Genomic DNA, 18,233 nt, shown 5'->3' on the forward strand with positions numbered 1-18,233 from the left:
CAGTGTAAGGTAGCAGTGATAGTGTAAGGTAGCAGTGACAGTGTAAGGTAGCAGTGACAGTGTAAGGTAGCAGTGATAGTGTAAGGTAGCAGTGATAGTGTAAGGTAGCAGTGATAGTGTAAGGTAGCAGTGACAGTGTAAGGTAGCAGTGACAGTGTAAGGTAGCAGTGATAGTGTAAGGTAGCAGTGATAGTGTAAAAGGTAAGCAGTGATAGTGTAAAGGTAGCAGTGACAGTGTAAGGTAGCAGTGACAGTGTAAGGTAGCAGTGACGGTGTAAAGGTGGCAGTGATAGTGTAAGTAGCAGTGACAGTGTAGGTAGCAGTGACAGTGTAAGGTAGCAGTGATAGTGTAAGGTAGCAGTGATAGTGTAAGGTAGCAGTGATAGTGTAGGTAGCAGTGATAATGTAAAGGTAGCAGTGACAGTGTGAAGGTAGCAGTGACAGTGTAAGGTAGCAGTGACAGTGTAAAGTAGCAGTGATAATGTAAGGTAGCAGTGACAGTGTAAGGTAGCAGTGACAGTGTAGTAGCAGTGATAGTGTAAGGTAGCAGTGACAGTGTAAGGTAGCAGTGACAGTGTAAGGTAGCGACGGTGTAGCAGTGATAATGTAAGGTAGCAGTGATAGTGTAAGGTAGCAGTGATAGTGTAAGGTAGCAGTGACAGTGTAAGGTGCAGTGACAGTGTAAGGTAGCACTGATAGCGTAAAGGTAGCAGTGATAGCGTGAGGTAGCAGTGATAGTGTAAGGTAGCAGTGATAGTGTAAGGTAGCAGTGACAGTGTAAGGTAGCAGTGACAGTGTAAGGTAGCAGTGATAGTGTAAGGTAGCAGTGACAGTGTAAGGTAGCAGTGACAGTGTAAGGTAGCAGTGATAGCGTAAGGTAGCAGTGATAGTGTAAGGTAGCAGTGATAGTGTAAGGTAGCAGTGATAGTGTAAGGTAGCAGTGACAGTGTAAGGTAGCAGTGACAGTGTAAGGTAGCAGTGATAGTGTAAGGTAGCAGTGACAGTGTAAGGTAGCAGTGATAGTGTAAGGTAGCAGTGATAGTTAGTGTAAGGTAGCAGTGATAGTGTAAGGTAGCAGTGACAGTGTAAGGTAGCAGTGATAGTTAGTGTAAGGTAGCAGTGATAATGTAAGGTAGCAGTGATAGTGTAAGGTAGCAGTGATAATGTAAGGTAGCAGTGACAGTGTAAGGTAGCAGTGATATTGTAAGGTAGCAGCGATAGTGTAAGGTAGCAGTGATAGTGTAAGGTAACAGTGACAGTGTAAGGTAGCAGTGACAGTGTAAGAGTAGCAGTAACAAATGTAAGGTAGCAGTGATAGTGTAAATGCTGTAATTAATATAAAATACTTAGTAATAGTATAAGAAGTAACATTAACGAATGTAAAATGCTGTAGTAATAGATGTAAAAGTACTTAGTAATAAATGTAAATAACAGTAAACAGTGTAAAATTGCAGTAAATAGTGTAAAATTGCCCAGTGATAGTGTAAGAGTAGCAGTGACAGTGTAAAGTAGCAGTGATGAGTTGAGTGTAAGGTAGCAGTGATAGTTAGTGTAAGGTAGCAGTGACAGTGTAAGGTAGCAGTAATAGTGTAAGGTAGCAGTGACAGTGTAAGGTAGCAGTGATAATGTAAGGTAGCAGTGATAGTGTAAGGTAGCAGTGATAGTGTAAGGTAGCAGTGATAGTGTAAGGTAGCAGTGATAGTGTAAGGTAGCAGTAATAGCGTAAGGTAGCAGTGACAGTGTAAGGTAGCAGTGATAGTGTAAGGTAGCAGTGATAGTGTAAGGTAGCAGTGATAGTGTAAGGTAGCAGTGACAGTGTAAGGTAGCAGTGATAGTGTAAGGTAGCAGTGATAGTGTAAGGTAGCAATGATTGTGTAAGGTAGCAGTGACAGTGTAAGGTAGCAGTGACAGAGATTCTAGTGTGCTTCTATGCATGGTCATGATGGTTATAGTGTAGGTAGCAGTGACAGAGATTCTATGGTAGTAGCTACCTGCATGGTCATGATGGACATAGTGTAGGTAGCAGTTACAGAGATCCTATGGTAGTAGGTACCTACATAGTGTAGGTAGCAGTGACAGAGATCCTATGGTAATCTATGGTAGTAGGTACCTACATAGTGTAGGTAGCAGTTACAGAGATCCTATGGTAATCTATGGTCGTAGGTACCTGCATAGTGTAGGTAGCAGTTACAGAGATCCTATGGTAGTAGGTACCTACATAGTGTAGGTAGCAGTGACAGAGATCCTATGGTAATCTATGGTCGTAGGTACCTGCATAGTGTAGGTAGCAGTTACAGAGATCCTATGGTAGTAGGTACCTACATAGTGTAGGTAGCAGTTACAGAGATCCTATGGTAGTAGCTACCTGCATGGTCATGATGGACATAGTGTAGGTAGCAGTTACAGAGATTCTATGGTAGTAGCTACCTGCATGGTCATGATGGACATAGTGTAGGTAGCAGTGACAGAGATTCTATGGTAGTAGCTACCTGCATGGTCATGATGGACATAGTGTAGGTAGCAGTGACAGAGATCCTATGGTAGTAGGTACCTGCATGGTCATGATGGACATAGTGTAGGTAGCAGTGACAAAGATCCTATGGTAGTAGGTACCTGCATGGTCATGATGGACATAGTGTAGGTAGCAGTGACAGAGATCCTATGGTAGTAGGTACCTGGTGTAGGTGCATGGTCATGATGGACATAGTGTAGGTAGCAGTTACAAAGATCCTATGGTAGTAGGTACCTACATGGTCATGATGGACATAGTGTAGGTAGCAGTTACAAAGATCCTATGGTAGTAGGTACCTACATGGTCATGATGGACATAATGTACTGAAGTCAGCTGGAATAAAGAACAGTCATGCAGGCGATCCTAGGGGTTAGTAGTGCATGGTTAGGTAGTGCAGGGATCCTAGTGTGCAGGGGTTAGGGTTAGTGTGCAGGGGTGTAGGGTTAGTGTGCAGAAGTAGGGGGGGATAGTATGCAGGGATAGTATCTAGGGGGCCAAGATGAGAGATGTAGTGGTAACATGATTGGTGGGTAAACGTGCAGGAAGCCCGTCTAGAGGTCAGGCGGCTGTGTGGAGGCCGCCAGAGGTCAGGCGGCTGGTGTAGGCCCGCCTAGAGGTCAGGCGGCTGGTGGAGGCCCGCCTAGAGGTCAGGCGGCTGGTGTGGAGGCCCGCCTAGAGGTCAGGCGGCTGGTGGAGGCCCGCCTAGAGGTCAGGCGGCTGGTGTGGAGGCCCGCCTAGAGGTCAGGCGGTTGGGCCCGCCTAGAGGTCAGGCTGAGGCCCGCCTAGAGGTCAGGCGGCTGGTGTGAGGCCCGCCTCAGGTCAGGCGGCTGGTGGGGAGGCCCGCCTAGAGGTCAGGCGGCTGGTGTGGAGGCCCGCCTAGAGGTCAGGCGGTTGGTGTGGAGGCCCGCCTAGAGGTCAGGCGGCTGGTGTGGGAGCCCGGTTCAGGTCAGGCGGCTGGTGGGAGCCGGGAGGTCAGGCGGCTGGTGTGGGAAGCCGGCCTAGAGGTCAGGCGGCTGGTGTGGAAGCCGGCCTAGAGGTCAGGCGGCTGGTAAGCCGGCCTGATTCAGGCGGCTTGCAGGAAGCCGGCCTAGAGGTCAGGCGGCTGGTGTGGAAGCCGGCCTAGAGGTCAGGCGGCTGGTGTGGAAGCCGGCCTAGAGGTCAGGCTGGCTGTACATCCCCGTATTCAGGAAGCCGGCCTGTAGAGGTCAGGCGGCTGGTGTGGAAAGGCCGTGTTGTCTTAGAGTCAACATGTGATGTTTTGAGCTCCAGTGTAAGAACTGTTTTAAAAGACCTCCTGCAATGTCAGTAGACGCAAATTTTTGTGGAGTTTAATGCCTGGTGAATCACCTTTTGGTGATGGAAAATTGGGAGTTTAGTCTGCCTGGTGATGTTATGATGGGGTGGAGTTTAGTCTGCCTGGTGACCTCTGCCAATAACAGCTAGTTTTCAGTTTTCCCCTCACCACTCAGACCAATCACAGACAGTCCTGAGAAATTGCTCTTTGCCAAGAAGCTATTTTGGTTACCTTTAAATGATCACAACAAGGTGTTCCGTTGTTATCCAGAAATGATTTGACATTGAGATTAAAAAATGTCTGCGTTGGTCTTTTAACCTCCCCCTCTGTGTGTAGGCCCCTGAAGACCCCATCGCAGCCGGCCACCCTCCATGAACCTGCTCCTCAGGAAGACCTTTGACCTGTACGCCAACGTGCGGCCCTGCGTGTCCATCGAGGGCTACAAGACCCCTACACCGACGTGGACCTGGTCACCATCCGAGAAACACAGAGGGAGAGTACAGCGGAATCGAGCACATAGTAAGTCGCTATGGTTACCACGGTCACGTTCAGTAGGAGAGAAATGGGACAAAGTTGTGAGTGAAACGTGTTTTTTTTTTTTTCTTCAAATGTGTGGATTTCAAACTGAATCTGTAAAATGCCTACAGCTAACACTGACTACAGAGGAATAGACCAGGGAGCAGTAGCTACCTCGTATGTTAAAATGCCTACAGCTAACACTGACTACAGAGGAATAGACCAGGGAGCAGTAGCTACCTCGTATGTTAAAATGCCTACAGCTAACACTGACTACAGAGGAATAGACCAGGGAGCAGTAGCTACCTCGCTGTTAAAATGCCTACAGCTAACACTGACTACAGAGGAATAGACCAATAGCTACCTCGTATGTTAAAATGCCTACAGCCACTGACTACAGCTAACACTGACTACAGAGGAATAGACCAGGGAGCAGTAGCTACCTCGTATGTTAAAATGCCTACAGCTAACACTGACTACAGAGGAATAGACCAGGAGCAGTAGCTACCTCGTATGTTAAAATGCCTACAGCTAACACTGACTACAGAGGAATAGACCAGGGAGCAGTAGCTACCTCGTATGTTAAAATGCCTACAGCTAACACTGACTACAGAGGAATAGACCAGGGAGCAGTAGCTACCTCGTATGTTAAAATGCCTACAGCTAACACTGACTACAGAGGAATAGACCAGGGAGCAGTAGCTACCTCATGTTAAAATGCACTGACTACAGCCAGGGAGCAGTAGCTACCTCGTATGTTAAAATGCCTACAGCTAACACTGACTACAGAGGAATAGACCAGGGAGCAGTAGCTACCTCGTATGTTAAAATGCCTACAGCTAACACTGACTACAGAGGAATAGACCAGGGAGCAGTAGCTACCTCGTATGTTAAAATGCCTACAGCTAACACTGACTACAGAGGAATAGACCAGGGAGCAGTAGCTACCTCGTATGTTAAAATGCCTACAGCTAACACTGACTACAGAGGAATAGACCAGGGAGCAGTAGCTACCTCGTATGTTAAAATGCCTACAGCTAACTGACTACAGACTACAGAGGAATAGACCAGGGAATAGCAGGAGCAGTAGCTACCTCGTATGTTAAAATGCCTACAGCTAACACTGACTACAGAGGAATAGACCAGGGAGCAGTAGCTACCTCGTATGTTAAAATGCCTACAGCTAACACTGACTACAGAGGAATAGACCAGGGAGCAGTAGCTACCTCGTATGTTAAAATGCCTACAGCTAACACTGACTACAGAGGAATAGACCAGGGAGCAGTAGCTACCTCGTATGTTAAAATGCCTACAGCTAACACTGACTACAGAGGAATAGACCAGGGAGCAGTAGCTACCTCGTATGTTAAAATGCCTACAGCTAACACTGACTACAGAGGAATAGACCAGGGAGCAGTAGCTACCTCGTTAAAAATGTTAAAATGAGGAATAGACCTAGCAGCCTACAGCTAACACTGACTACAGAGGAATAGACCAGGGAGCAGTAGCTACCTATGTTAAAATGCCTACAGCTAATGCCAGAGGAATAGACCAGGAGCTAACACTGACTACAGAGGAATAGACCAGGGAGCAGTAGCTCGTATGTTAAAATGCGTTAAAATGCCTACAGCTAACACTGACTACAGAGGAATAGACCAGGGCAGCTACCGTAGTTAAAATGCCTAACTGCCTACAGCTAACACTGACTACAGAGGAATAGACCAGGGAGCAGTAGCTACCTCGTATAGTTAAAATGCCTACAGCTAACACTGACTACAGAGGAATAGACCAGGGAGCAGTAGCTACAGCTAACACTGACTACAGAGGAATAGACCAGGGAGCAGTAGCTACCTCGTATGTTAAAATGCCTACAGCTAACACTGACTACAGAGGAATAGACCAGGGAGCAGTAGCTACCTCGTAGTTAAAATGCCTCGCTAACACTGAAAATGCCTACAGCTAACACTGACTACAGAGGAATAGACCAGGGAGCAGTAGCTACCTCGTATGTTAAAATGCCTACAGCTAACACTGACTACAGAGGAATAGACCAGGGAGCAGTAGCTACCTCGTATGTTAAAATGCCTACAGCTAACACTGACTACAGAGGAATAGACCAGGGAGCAGTAGCTACCTCGTATGTTAAAATGCCTACAGCTAACACTGACTACAGAGGAATAGACCAGGGAGCAGTAGCTACCTCGTATGTTAAAAATGCCTACAGCTAACACTGACTACAGAGGAATAGACCAGGGAGCAGTAGCTACCTCGTATGTTAAAATGCCTACAGCTAACACTGACTACAGAGGAATAGACCAGGGAGCAGTAGCTACCTCGTTAAAATGTTAAAATGCCAGGGAGCAGTAGCTAGCTGTTAAAATGCACTGACTACAGAGGAATAGACCAGGGAGCAGTAGCTACCTCGTATGTTAAAATGCCTACAGCTAACACTGACTACAGAGGAATAGACCAGGGAGCAGTAGCTACCTCGTATGTTAAAATGCCTACAGCTAACACTGACTACAGAGGAATAGACCAGGGAGCAGTAGCTACCTCGTTGTTTGTTCAGGAAAATAATTTTAATCGGCTGATCCCTCCTACTGACCAGAGGGGAACGCTACAAAACAGAATCAATGAGTTAGCCAGCTAACTTTGAGAAACAACCAGAAATAACAATGGATTTTTTGTGGGGGGGGTTTAAAGAAAGCTAAACCTGTGTTTTTGGTTGTCGAATCATTTAGTCCATTTCAAACGTTATCTTTCTAAATAAAAATAATTGTGAAGTTAGCTAGCTTAACTCCTTGATCCTGCGTTGTAGTCAACCCTCTGGGAGGGGATAGTCTTACAACATTAACATGCAGGGATGTGTTCATCTGGTATGAAATGGAGGTGAAACAAGAGGTCCTACCTGAACATGTCCCAAGAAGAATGTTCAGGTGATTCTTTCTTTTTTAATGGCTACGTTGTGCCCTGCTGAACATGACCCAGTGTTTCAACACTGGGGTGGGTTCTTCATTAGGGCATCTGGTGTAGTTTTCGTAGCAAATGGTTTGTTGGTTTGACAGTGACTGAGAAGTCACGTTGACTGTGATGTGACTAGTCTGGACCGTCGTTTTCAACTCTTGATAAGCAGCTGTTTTCAAGGCTGCGAGCTGAGCGGCACCGTGAGCAGCTGTTTTCAAGGCTGCGAGCTGAGCGGTCCGTATTTTCACCGTGGTGTTGTGTGGAATCGGTGTCCTCGGTTATTGGAACTGTTTTATCTGGGTTGGACAGGGCACCTCACAGGTGATTGGTTATTCTCCAGGTGTTCCTTAGGTAAGCCAGAGGAACAGCAGCTTCACTAACCAGACCACCACCTCCGTCTCTAACCCTAGCGTGCCCTAATGTACACTCCCGATCAAAAGTTTGGGGTCACTTAGAAATGTCCTTGTTTTCGAAAGAACAAAAAATAAAAAATTGGTCCATTTTTAAAATAACATCAAATTGATTAGAAATACAGTGTAGACATTGTTAATGTTGCAAATACCTATTGTAGCTGGAAACGGCAGATTTTCTTTTTAATGGAATATCTACATAGTCGTACAGAGGCCCATTATCAGCAACCATCACTCCTGTGTTCCAATAGCACGTTGTGTTAGCTAATCCAAGTGGATCATTTTAAAAGGCTAATTGATTAGAAAACCTTTTTTTGCAATTATGTTAGCACTGCTGGAAACTGTTGTCCTGATATAAAGAAGCAATAAAACTGGCCTTTTTTAGACTAGTTGGGTATCTGGAGCATCAGCATTTGTGGGTTCAATTACAGGCCAAACTCGTCAGTCTCTTCTTGTTCTGAGAAATGAAGGCTTTTCCATGCGAGAAATTTCCAAGGAACTGAAGATCTCGTACAACGCTGTGTACTACTCCCTTCACAGAACAGTGCAAACTGGCTCTAACCAAAATAGAAAGAGGTGTGGGAAGCCCCGTTCCACAACTGAGCAAGAGGCCAAGTAGATTCGTGTTTAGTTTGAGATAGAGACGCTTCACAAGTCCTCAACAGGCAGCTTCATTAAATAGTACCTGCAAAACACCCGTCTCAATGTCAACAGTGAAGAGGCAACTCCGGGACGCTGACCTTCTAGGCAGAGTTGAAGAAAAAAAGCCACATCTCAGACTGGCCAATAAGATTAAGATGGGCAAAAGAACAGACACTGGACAGAGACATTGGGGGGAAAAAGTGTTATGAACAGACAAATCTAAGTTTGAGGTGTTCGGCTCACAATGCAAAGATGCTGGAGGAGTGCTTGACGCCATCTTTGAAGCATGGTGGAGGCAATGGATGGCCTGGGGGTGATTGTCTGGGGGTGCTTTGGTGGTGGTCAAGTGGGAGATTTGTACAGGGTAAAAGGGATCCTGAAGAAGGAAGGCTATCACTCCATTTTGCAACACCATGCCATACCCTGTGGACGGTGCTTAATTGGAGCCAGTTTCCTCCTACAACAGGACAATGACCCAAAGCACAGCTCCAAACTATTCAAGAGCTATGTAGGAAGAAGCAGTCAGCTGGTTTCTGTCTGTAATGGAAGACAGTCACCGGATCTCAACCCTATGGAGCTGTTGTGGGAGCAGCTTCTGGTCTAAGAAGTGCCCATCAAGCCAAACCAACTGGGAGTGCTTCAGCATGGGGTGAAATCTCTTCAGATTACAGTGGTGGGAGGTGCTTCAGGAAGCATGGGGTGAAATCTCTTCAGATTACCTCAACAAATTGACAACTAGAAGCCATCAGGCCAATCCAACTTGTGGGAGGTGCTTCAGGAAGCATGGGGTGAAATCTCTTCAGATTACCTCAACAGATTGACAACTAGAAGCCATCAGGCCAATCCAACTTGTGGGAGGTGCTTCAGGAAGCATGGGGTGAAATCTCTTCAGATTACCTCAACAGATTGACAACTAGAAGCCATCAAGCCAAACCAAAGCCATCAGGCCAATCCAACTGGTGGGAGGTGCTTCAGGAAGCATGGGGTGAAATCTCTTCAGATTACCTCAACAAATTGACAACTAGAAGCCATCAGGCCAAACTAGAAGCCAACTTGGTGGGAGGTGCTTCAGGAAGCATGGGGTGAAATCTCTTCAGATTACCTCAACAAATTGACAACTAGAAGCCATCAAGCCAATCCAACTGGTGGGAGGTGCTTCAGGAAGCATGGGGTGAAATCTCTTCAGATTACCTCAACAAATTGACAACTAGAAGCCATCAGGCCAAACCAACTGGTGGGAGGTGCTTCAGGAAGCATGGGGTGAAATCTCTTCAGATTACCTCAACAAATTGACAACTAGAAGCCATCAGGCCAATCCAACTGGTGGGAGGTGCTTCAGGAAGCATGGGGTGAAATCTCTTCAGATTACCTCAACAAATTGACAACTAGAAGCCAAAGGTCTACAAGGCTGTAATTGCTGCAAATGGAGGATTCTTTGACAAAAGCAACGTTTGAAGGACAATTATTATTTCAATGAAATATCATTATTTATAACCTTGTCAACAAGACTATATTTCCACATTTTGTAACTCATTTCATTTTTATTTTGAATTTATTTATTTAACCTTTTATTTAACTAGGCAAGTCAGTTAAAAACAAATATTTATTTTCAATGGCCTAGGAACCTCAAGGTACTAAACGATATCATAACCGCCATCGATAAAAGACAGTACTGTGCAGCCGTCTTCATCGACCTTGCCAAGGCTTTCGACTCTGTCAATCACCATATTCTTATCGGCAGACTCAGTAGCCTCGGTTTTTCGGATGACTGCCTTGCCTGGTTCACCAATTACTTTGCAGACAGAGTTCAGTGTGTCAAATCGGAGGGCATGCTGTCCGGTCCTCTTGCAGTCTCTATGTGGGTGCCACAGGGTTCAATTCTCGGGCCGACTCTTTTGTCTGTATATATCAATGATGTTGCTCTTGCTGCGGGCGATTCCCTGATCCATCTCTACGCAGACGACACCATTCTATATACTTCCGGCCCGTCCTTGGACACTGTGCTATCTAACCTCCAAACGAGCTTCAATGCCATACAACACTCCTTCCGTGGCCTCCAACTGCTCTTAAACGCTAGTAAAACCAAATGCATGCTTTTCAACCGTTCGCTGACTGCACCCGCATGCCCGACTAGCATCACCACCCTGGATGGTTCCGACCTTGAATATGTGGACATCTATAAGTACCTAGGTGTCTGGCTAGACTGTAAACTCTCCTTCCAGACTCATATCAAACATCTCCAATCGAAAATCAAATCAAGAGTCTGCTTTCTATTCCGCAACAAAGCCTCCTTCACTCACGCCGCCAAACTTACCCTAGTAAAACTGACTATCCTACCGATCCTCGACTTCGGCGATGTCATCTACAAAATTGCTTCCAACACTCTACTCAGCAAACTGGATGCAGTTTATCACAGTGCCATCCGTTTTGTCACTAAAGCACCTTATACCACCCACCACTGCGACTTGTATGCTCTAGTCGGCTGGCCCTCGCTACATATTCGTCGCCAGACCCACTGGCTCCAGGTCCTCTACAAGTCCATGCTAGGTAAAGCCCCGCCTTATCTCAGTTCACTGGTCACAATGGCAACACCCATCCGTAGTACGCGCTCCAGCAGGTGTATCTCACTGATCATCCCTAAAGCCAACACCTCATTTGACCGCCTTTCGTTCCAGTTCTCTGCTGCCTGTGACTGGAACGAATTGCAAAATCGCTGAAGTTGGAGACTTATCTCCCTCACCAACTTCAAACATCTGCTATCTGAGCAGCTAACCGATCGCTGCAGCTGTACATAGTCTATTGGTAAATAGCCCACCCATTTTCACCTACCTCATCCCCATACTGTTTTTATTTATTTACTTTTCTGCTCCTTTGCACACCAATATCTCTACCTGTACATGACCATCTGATCATTTATCACTCCAGTGTTAATCTGCAAAATTGTAATTATTCGCCTACCTCATGCCTTTTGCACACAATGTATATAGACTCCCCTTTTTTCTCTACTGTGTTATTGACTTGTTAATTGTTTACTCTCCATGTGTAACTCTGTTGTCTGTTTACACTGCTATGCTTTATCTTGGCCAGGTCGCAGTTGCAAATGAGAACTTGTTCTCAACTAGCCTACCTGGTGAAATAAAAATAAAAAACCTGGGTTAACTGCCTTGTTCAAGGGTAGAATGACAGATTTTTTACCTTGTCAGCTCGGGAATTCGATCTTGCAATCTTTCGGTTACTAGTCCAACGCTCTAACCACTAGGCTACCTGCCGCCCCTCCACTCTAACCACTAGGCTACCTGCTGGTTACTGGCCCAACACTCTAACCACTAGTCTACCTGCTGGTTACTGGCCCAACACTCTAACCACTAGTCTACCTGCTGGTTACTGGCCCAACACTCTAACCACAAGTCTACCTGCTGGTTACTAGTCCAACATTCTAACCACTAGACTACCTGCTGGTTACTAGTCCAACACTCTAACCACTAGGCTACCTGCTGGTTACTAGTCCAACGCTCTAACCACTAGGCTACCTGCCGCCCCATCGTGTATGTTTTCATGGAAAACAAGGACATTTCTAAGAGACCCCAAACGTTTGAACGGTATATGTATGTTCATCAACTTCTCTCTCCAGTTCTCCTTCTTTTGTTCACTCAGTTTTTTTCCAACTAAAAGGTTGTATGTTATTCCTACATATCTGCTGTCTTAATTTGATCACTCTGCCGCATAATGTTTTGCAGGAACTGCTAACTTGTAGTGTATTCCAATGTTTAAAAAGGCGTCCAAAGTTTGACATTTCCAATTTCAGACTTTTTATTTATTTATTTCACCTTTATTTAACCAGGTAGGCTAGTTGAGAACAAGTTCTCATTTGCAACTGCGACCTGACTTGATTTTCCCAAATAAAAAAAATGTGTCTACCCTTAGAAAAATGTAATTTTTTAAATAATTTCTTGTTGCTGCAGGATTTACTTTCCTGCTGGGGAAACTGGTCAAATTAAGATGGCACATCTGGAATTTCTTGATGTCACTTCCTTTACGGTGAAATCCTGTTGTTTACCTCAGGCTGAGAGTACTTCTAGTTCTTCCACTCACGGTGCTGTTATGAATACCTTTTCATACGTCTTCTCTTCCAGTTTCATTGTTCCAGTTCAATTGTTTTTTTTAAAGTAGCTCAGTTGTCTTTCCCAGTTTGTTACCGTCCCTCCAAAACCATTTTGACCAAAGTAGGACATTAGATATTTTATTCTGTATGATTTAATGAAGTCCTCTATTGTTTGATTTAGGCTATACGGTGATTGTCCTCTTCTCTTGTAGATTGTTGACGGCGTAGTCCAGAGCATCAAACTCATCACGGAAGACGCCAGTCGACGTATCGCCGAGTACGCCTTTGAGTACGCAAGAAACAACCAAAGGAACAGCGTCACGGCCGTTCACAAAGCCAACATCATGTAAGTCTCTGTAGCAGCCGCTCACAAAGCCAACGCTCGTGTAAGTCTCTGTAGCAGCCGCTCACAAAGCCAACGCCGTGTAAGTCTCTGTAGCAGCCGCTCACAAAGCCAACGCCGTGTAAGTCTCTGTAGCAGCCGCTCACAAAGCCAACATCGTGTAAGTCTCTGTAGCAGCCGCTCACAAAGCCAACGCCGTTCTCTGTAGCAGCCGCTCACAAAGCCAACGCGTGTAAGTCTCTGTAGCAGCCGCTTCACAAAGCCAACGCCGTGTAAGTCTCTGTAGCAGCCGCTCACAAAGCCAACGTCGTGTAAGTCTCTGTAGCAGCCGCTCACAAAGCCAACGCCGTAAGTCTCTGTAGCAGCCGCTCAAAAGCCAACGCCGTAAGTCTCTGTAGCAGCCGCTCAAAAGCCAACGCCTCTGTAGCAGCCGCTCACAAAGCCAACGCGTGTAAGTCTCTGTAGCAGCCGCTCACAAAGCCAACAGCCGTGTAAGTCTCTGTAGCAGCCGCTCACAAAGCCAACGTCGTGTAAGTCTCTGCAGCCGCTCAGCCAACATCGTGTAAGTCTCTGTAGCAGCCGCTCAAGCCAACATCGTGTAAGTCTCTGTAGCAGCCGCTCACAAAGCCAACATCGTAAGTCTCTGTAGCAGCCGCTCACAAAGCCAACATCGTGTAAGTCTCTGTAGCAGCCGCTCACAAAGCCAACGCCGTCTGTAGCAGCCGTCACAAAGCCAACGCCGTGTCTCTGTAGCAGCCGCTTCACAAAGCCAACGCCGTGTAAGTCTCTGTAGCAGCCGTTCACAAAGCCAACATCGTGTAAGTCTCTCTAGCTCCAGAATCAAATGGGCGGTGGAATCTTACAAATTGTAATTTTATTTTATTTTATTTTATTGTGCCGTTGTGGATCATTAAAAAAAATAGAAAATGAGATGCAAATATCGACTAAATGTATGATCACTATGGGTCAATTACAAGTCGAAACAGAATGATAAGATATTCACTGTTAAGTACAACATATTTAACAGATGTTATCGCAGGTGCAGCGAAAGGCTTATTTGTTCCAACACCTCTAGCAGCACAAAACGATACGCACACATATATAAAAAATATATTAAAGAAAGAAGTAAAATATCAGAAGGAGCACATCGAATGGCACCGATATTCAGGCATTAAATTCGACGTGACCGGTGTGTTTTTTGATGTGACCAGGAGCACATCGAATGGCACCGATATTCAGGCATTAAATTCGACGTGACCGGTGTGTTTTGATGTGACCAGGAGCACATCGAATGGCACCGATATTCAGGCATTAAATTCGACGTGACCGGTGTGTTTTGATGTGACCAGGAGCACATCGAATGGCACCAATATTCAGGCATTAAACTCTACGTGCCCGGTGTGTTTTTGATGTGACCAGGAGGATGTCGGATGGGCTGTTCCTGAGGAAATGCAGAGAGGTGGCTGAAAACTTCAAGGACGTCAAGTTCACTGAGATGTACCTGGACACCGTGTGTCTCAACGTATGTAACCCTCCTTTACACTGTCCTTCCTACGGGACGCGGTTTTGATGCAATATGTCTAAAGCCTGATTTTTACAACTACCGCGTCGATCGGAAGACCGCTCCCGTCTGCGTGTTTCCGCGCACCTCCCTTTGAACGGGGACCGTGCGGATGCAGAGGTTTGACCATGCCGACGGGAGTGGAAGTTCGATATTGCATCAGTCGGTTGGCGCAGACCTAGCAGATGACCCGGTAGCAGAAGGTAGAAATGAGGCTTAATCGGGTTCTCTTGTTGGAGATGGAAACATGGGGCGTAATCGGGTTCTCTAGTTGGAGATGGAAACATGGGGTGTAATCAGGTTCTCTTGTTGGAGAAGGAAACATGGGACTTAATCGGGTTCTCTTGTTGGAGAAGGAAACATGGGGCGTAATCGGGTTCTCTTGTTGGAGAAGGAAACATGGGGCGTAATCGGGTTCTCTTGTTGGAGAAGGAAACATGGGACTTAATCGGGTTCTCTTGTTGGAGATGGAAATGGGGCTTAATCGGGTTCTCTTGTTGGAGATGGAAACATGGGGCTTAATCAGGTTCTCTTGTTGGAGCGGTAGATGGGGTGTAATCGGGTTCTCTTGTTGGAGAAGGAAACATGGGGTGTAATCGGGTTCTCTTGTTGGAGAAGGAAACATGGGGCGTAATCGGGTTCTCTTGTTGGAGAAGGAAACATGGGGCATAATCGGGTTCTCTTGTTGAAGAAGGAAACATGAGGCATAATCGGGTTCTCTTGTTGAAGGAAACATGGGGCATAATCGGGTTCTCTTGTTGAAGGAAACATGGGGCATAATCGGGTTCTCTTGTTGAAGGAAACATGGGGCATAATCGGGTTCTCTTGTTGGAGAAGGAAACATGGGGCTTAATCGGGTTCTCTTGTTGGAGAAGGAAACATGGGGCTTAATCGGGTTCTCTTGTTGGAGAAGGAAACATGGGGCTTAATCGGGTTCTCTTGTTGGAGAAGGAAACATGGGGCTTAATCGGGTTCTCTTGTTGAAGGAAACATGGGGCATAATCGGGTTCTCTTGTTGAAGGAAACATGGGGCATAATCGGGTTCTCTTGTTGGAGAAGGAAACATGGGGCATAATCGGGTTCTCTTGTTGGAGAAGGAAACATGGGGCTTAATCGGGTTCTCTTGTTGGAGAAGGAAACATGGGGCTTAATCGGGTTCTCTTGTTGGAGAAGGAAACATGGGGCTTAATCGGGTTCTCTTGTTGGAGAAGGAAACATGGGGCTTAATCGGGTTCTCTTGTTGGAGAAGGAAACATGGGGCTTAATCGGGTTCTCTTGTTGGAGAAGGAAACATGGGGCTTAATCGGGTTCTCTTGTTGAAGGAAACATGGGGCATAATCGGGTTCTCTTGTTGAAGGAAACATGGGGCATAATCGGGTTCTCTTGTTGGAGAAGGAAACATGGGGCATAATCTGGTTCTCTTGTTGGAGAAGGAAACATGGGGCATAATCGGGTTCTCTTGTTGGAGATGGAAACATGGGGCTTAATCGGGTTGTCATGGTGAATGTTTCAGATGGTGCAAGATCCCACCCAGTTTGACGTCCTGGTGATGCCCAACCTGTATGGTGACATTCTCAGGTCAGTTACTATTTACTTTTTGCATGTATCTATATTAATTCATCGCTATTGAATGCAATTTGTTTTAAGCTATTAATTCAAACATTTTAATAGCTTAGCAGAGTTTGGTCTTATTGGGCCTAATACTGGTTTTCCATTTGTGTTGCGCTAATGTGACTAGATGATTCTGCTAACTAAAGGCTGCGGCTGCTACTACAGATAGAGGTGTGTGTCATGTATTGCAGTGATCTGTGTGCTGGACTTATTGGCGGTCTGGGAGTCACTCCTAGTGGAAACATTGGTGCCAATGGAGTCGCCATTTTTGAATCGGTTTGTTTCGCTCTTTACTTGGCTGTTTCCGTCCTCTGAATATGTTTAGCTACTCGTGTCTCAACTGTTTTGATAAAACGCAAGGCTTCTTGTCCTGTAAACAGTCTATTGTGCAATAACTAAACATGTTTTTTTTTGTATATATATACATAAAAAAAATATATATATAATACGAGACGTCATATATTTCAATAAGTTGTCCATTACTAATGGATGTGCGGAAGCTTGTTCCAGTGTTGAGAGTAGTAGACATTTTAAATCAAATGTATTTATATAGCCCTTCGTACATCAGCTGATACCTCAAAGTGCTGTACAGAAACCCAGCCTAAAAGCCCAAACGGCAAGCAATGCAGGATGTAGAAGCACGGTTTTAACATTGTCCCCTCTACCCCCTGTGGTATCTAGGTGCATGGGACGGCCCCCGACATAGCCGGTCTGGACATGGCCAACCCTACAGCTCTGCTGCTCAGTGCTGTGATGATGCTACGGCACATGGGCATGCACGACTACGGCAAGAAGATCGAGACCGCCTGCTTCGACACCATCAGAGACAAGAAGGTGGCTTTTATTTTATTACCCCAGTAGTGACTATTGTGGCTCTTGCATATCGGTGCTGGGAATACATTTGAAAGTGGAGGTGCCCCGGGGAGAAGTAGTGGTACTTCCTTGTTCTTGGAGGACTGCTCGGTCTGCTCTTCTCTCTGATGCCAGATTATATGATGGATGTCTGGCTAGTTGGTTTACAATATGTTGTCTCCCTGGACACCATACCTCCTTCCGGTTGCCAATGCTCTTATAGATTTTTTTTTCTTCTGTAGATCGAACATAACAGATTTTTGTTCAGTTGGTCATTGTATGCGACAACAAAAATCTGTTTTTTGTCTTTTCAATGAATGAATTGGGCTGTTTTTCTATCCTCTCCCAGGTGTTGACCGGGGACCTCGGTGGGAAGTCGAAGTGCTCAGAGTTTACAGAGGAGATCTGCCGTAGAGTGCGAGACATGGACTGAAAACGACGACTGTTGATTTTCTGAAGACTTCATAATAATTCAACCGCTGCTTTGAACTTACTCCTAAAGACTCTGGGGGCGTTCCAGGTTGTCAGTTCCGCAGTTACGATGCAGCTGCATATCTTAGATTACTATATTATATTTATGTAAGGTTCCTGAGAATGGACAATTCTCCAGGTTTTCTAGAAATAGAAATTCGATAATTTGTGCAGTGTGACTGAAATAAATAAAAAATATAAATAAATCACCACCTGGAACGCGCCCTACATGGATGGGTATTCACTCTTAAACTCTTAAGGTGTATTTAAGCACAATTTTACTCACATGATCATTTCATGGGGCAAACTTCCCCAAAGTTCTACTTGCCTCTATACTACGTGGCACTCCACTAGTGTTGTCCGGCAGTGGTTCTGATCGTTGCTAGGTTTATTTTTTTTAACGGTAAATGTAATGCTAAACAGCTTCAATGTACTCTATTTATTGTTACCAGTCGGGTTCCTGTGCATGAATGGATTGTATTGTACCAGCGTGTCATGTCTCTCTTTTCTGTTTCGAGATCCATACATAAAAACTTGATTACATGACTTTAAAGCCTGATGTCTCATTCTTCCTGTTAACAGGTACAGTGTTTTCTTGTTGCAATACAAGTTGGATTAATTTTCACCTGGATTTGATGACTTATTATCTAAATCAGCCATTTGTGTTTATGGCAGGGTCACTTTCACCTACATAATATCGTCAAACATTTGTCAGCTGATCCAGTCTGCGTCCTCATTGGTACAGTATTACTACCAATCTGGCAACCCAGATGAGAGGATGCTTCCGGTTGTCACTCGTCGCCACAGACAAAATAGGCTTTTATAAAAAAAAATGAAAACAAAAAGTAGCTGTTTGGTCTTTTAATTTAGGGTTAAGCATAATGTTTGTAGTGTGGGTTAGGTTTAAAATCTTTTTTTTTTAGAGACATTTGAGAAATAGTCTAGTGTTTATAAA

At 45.3% G+C, this 18,233-nt stretch overlaps 1 pseudogene; it reads left to right on the top strand.

Annotated features, from left to right (window-relative positions):
• Positions 1–2,750: 2,750 nt before the first annotated feature.
• LOC135565154 (isocitrate dehydrogenase [NAD] subunit alpha, mitochondrial-like) lies at positions 2,751–17,824 on the top strand (annotated as a pseudogene).
• Positions 17,825–18,233: the final 409 nt, after the last annotated feature.

This window comes from Oncorhynchus nerka, linkage group LG27 (genome assembly GCF_034236695.1).
Source record: "Oncorhynchus nerka isolate Pitt River linkage group LG27, Oner_Uvic_2.0, whole genome shotgun sequence".
In the NCBI taxonomy this organism is placed as follows: Eukaryota; Metazoa; Chordata; class Actinopteri; order Salmoniformes; family Salmonidae; genus Oncorhynchus; species Oncorhynchus nerka.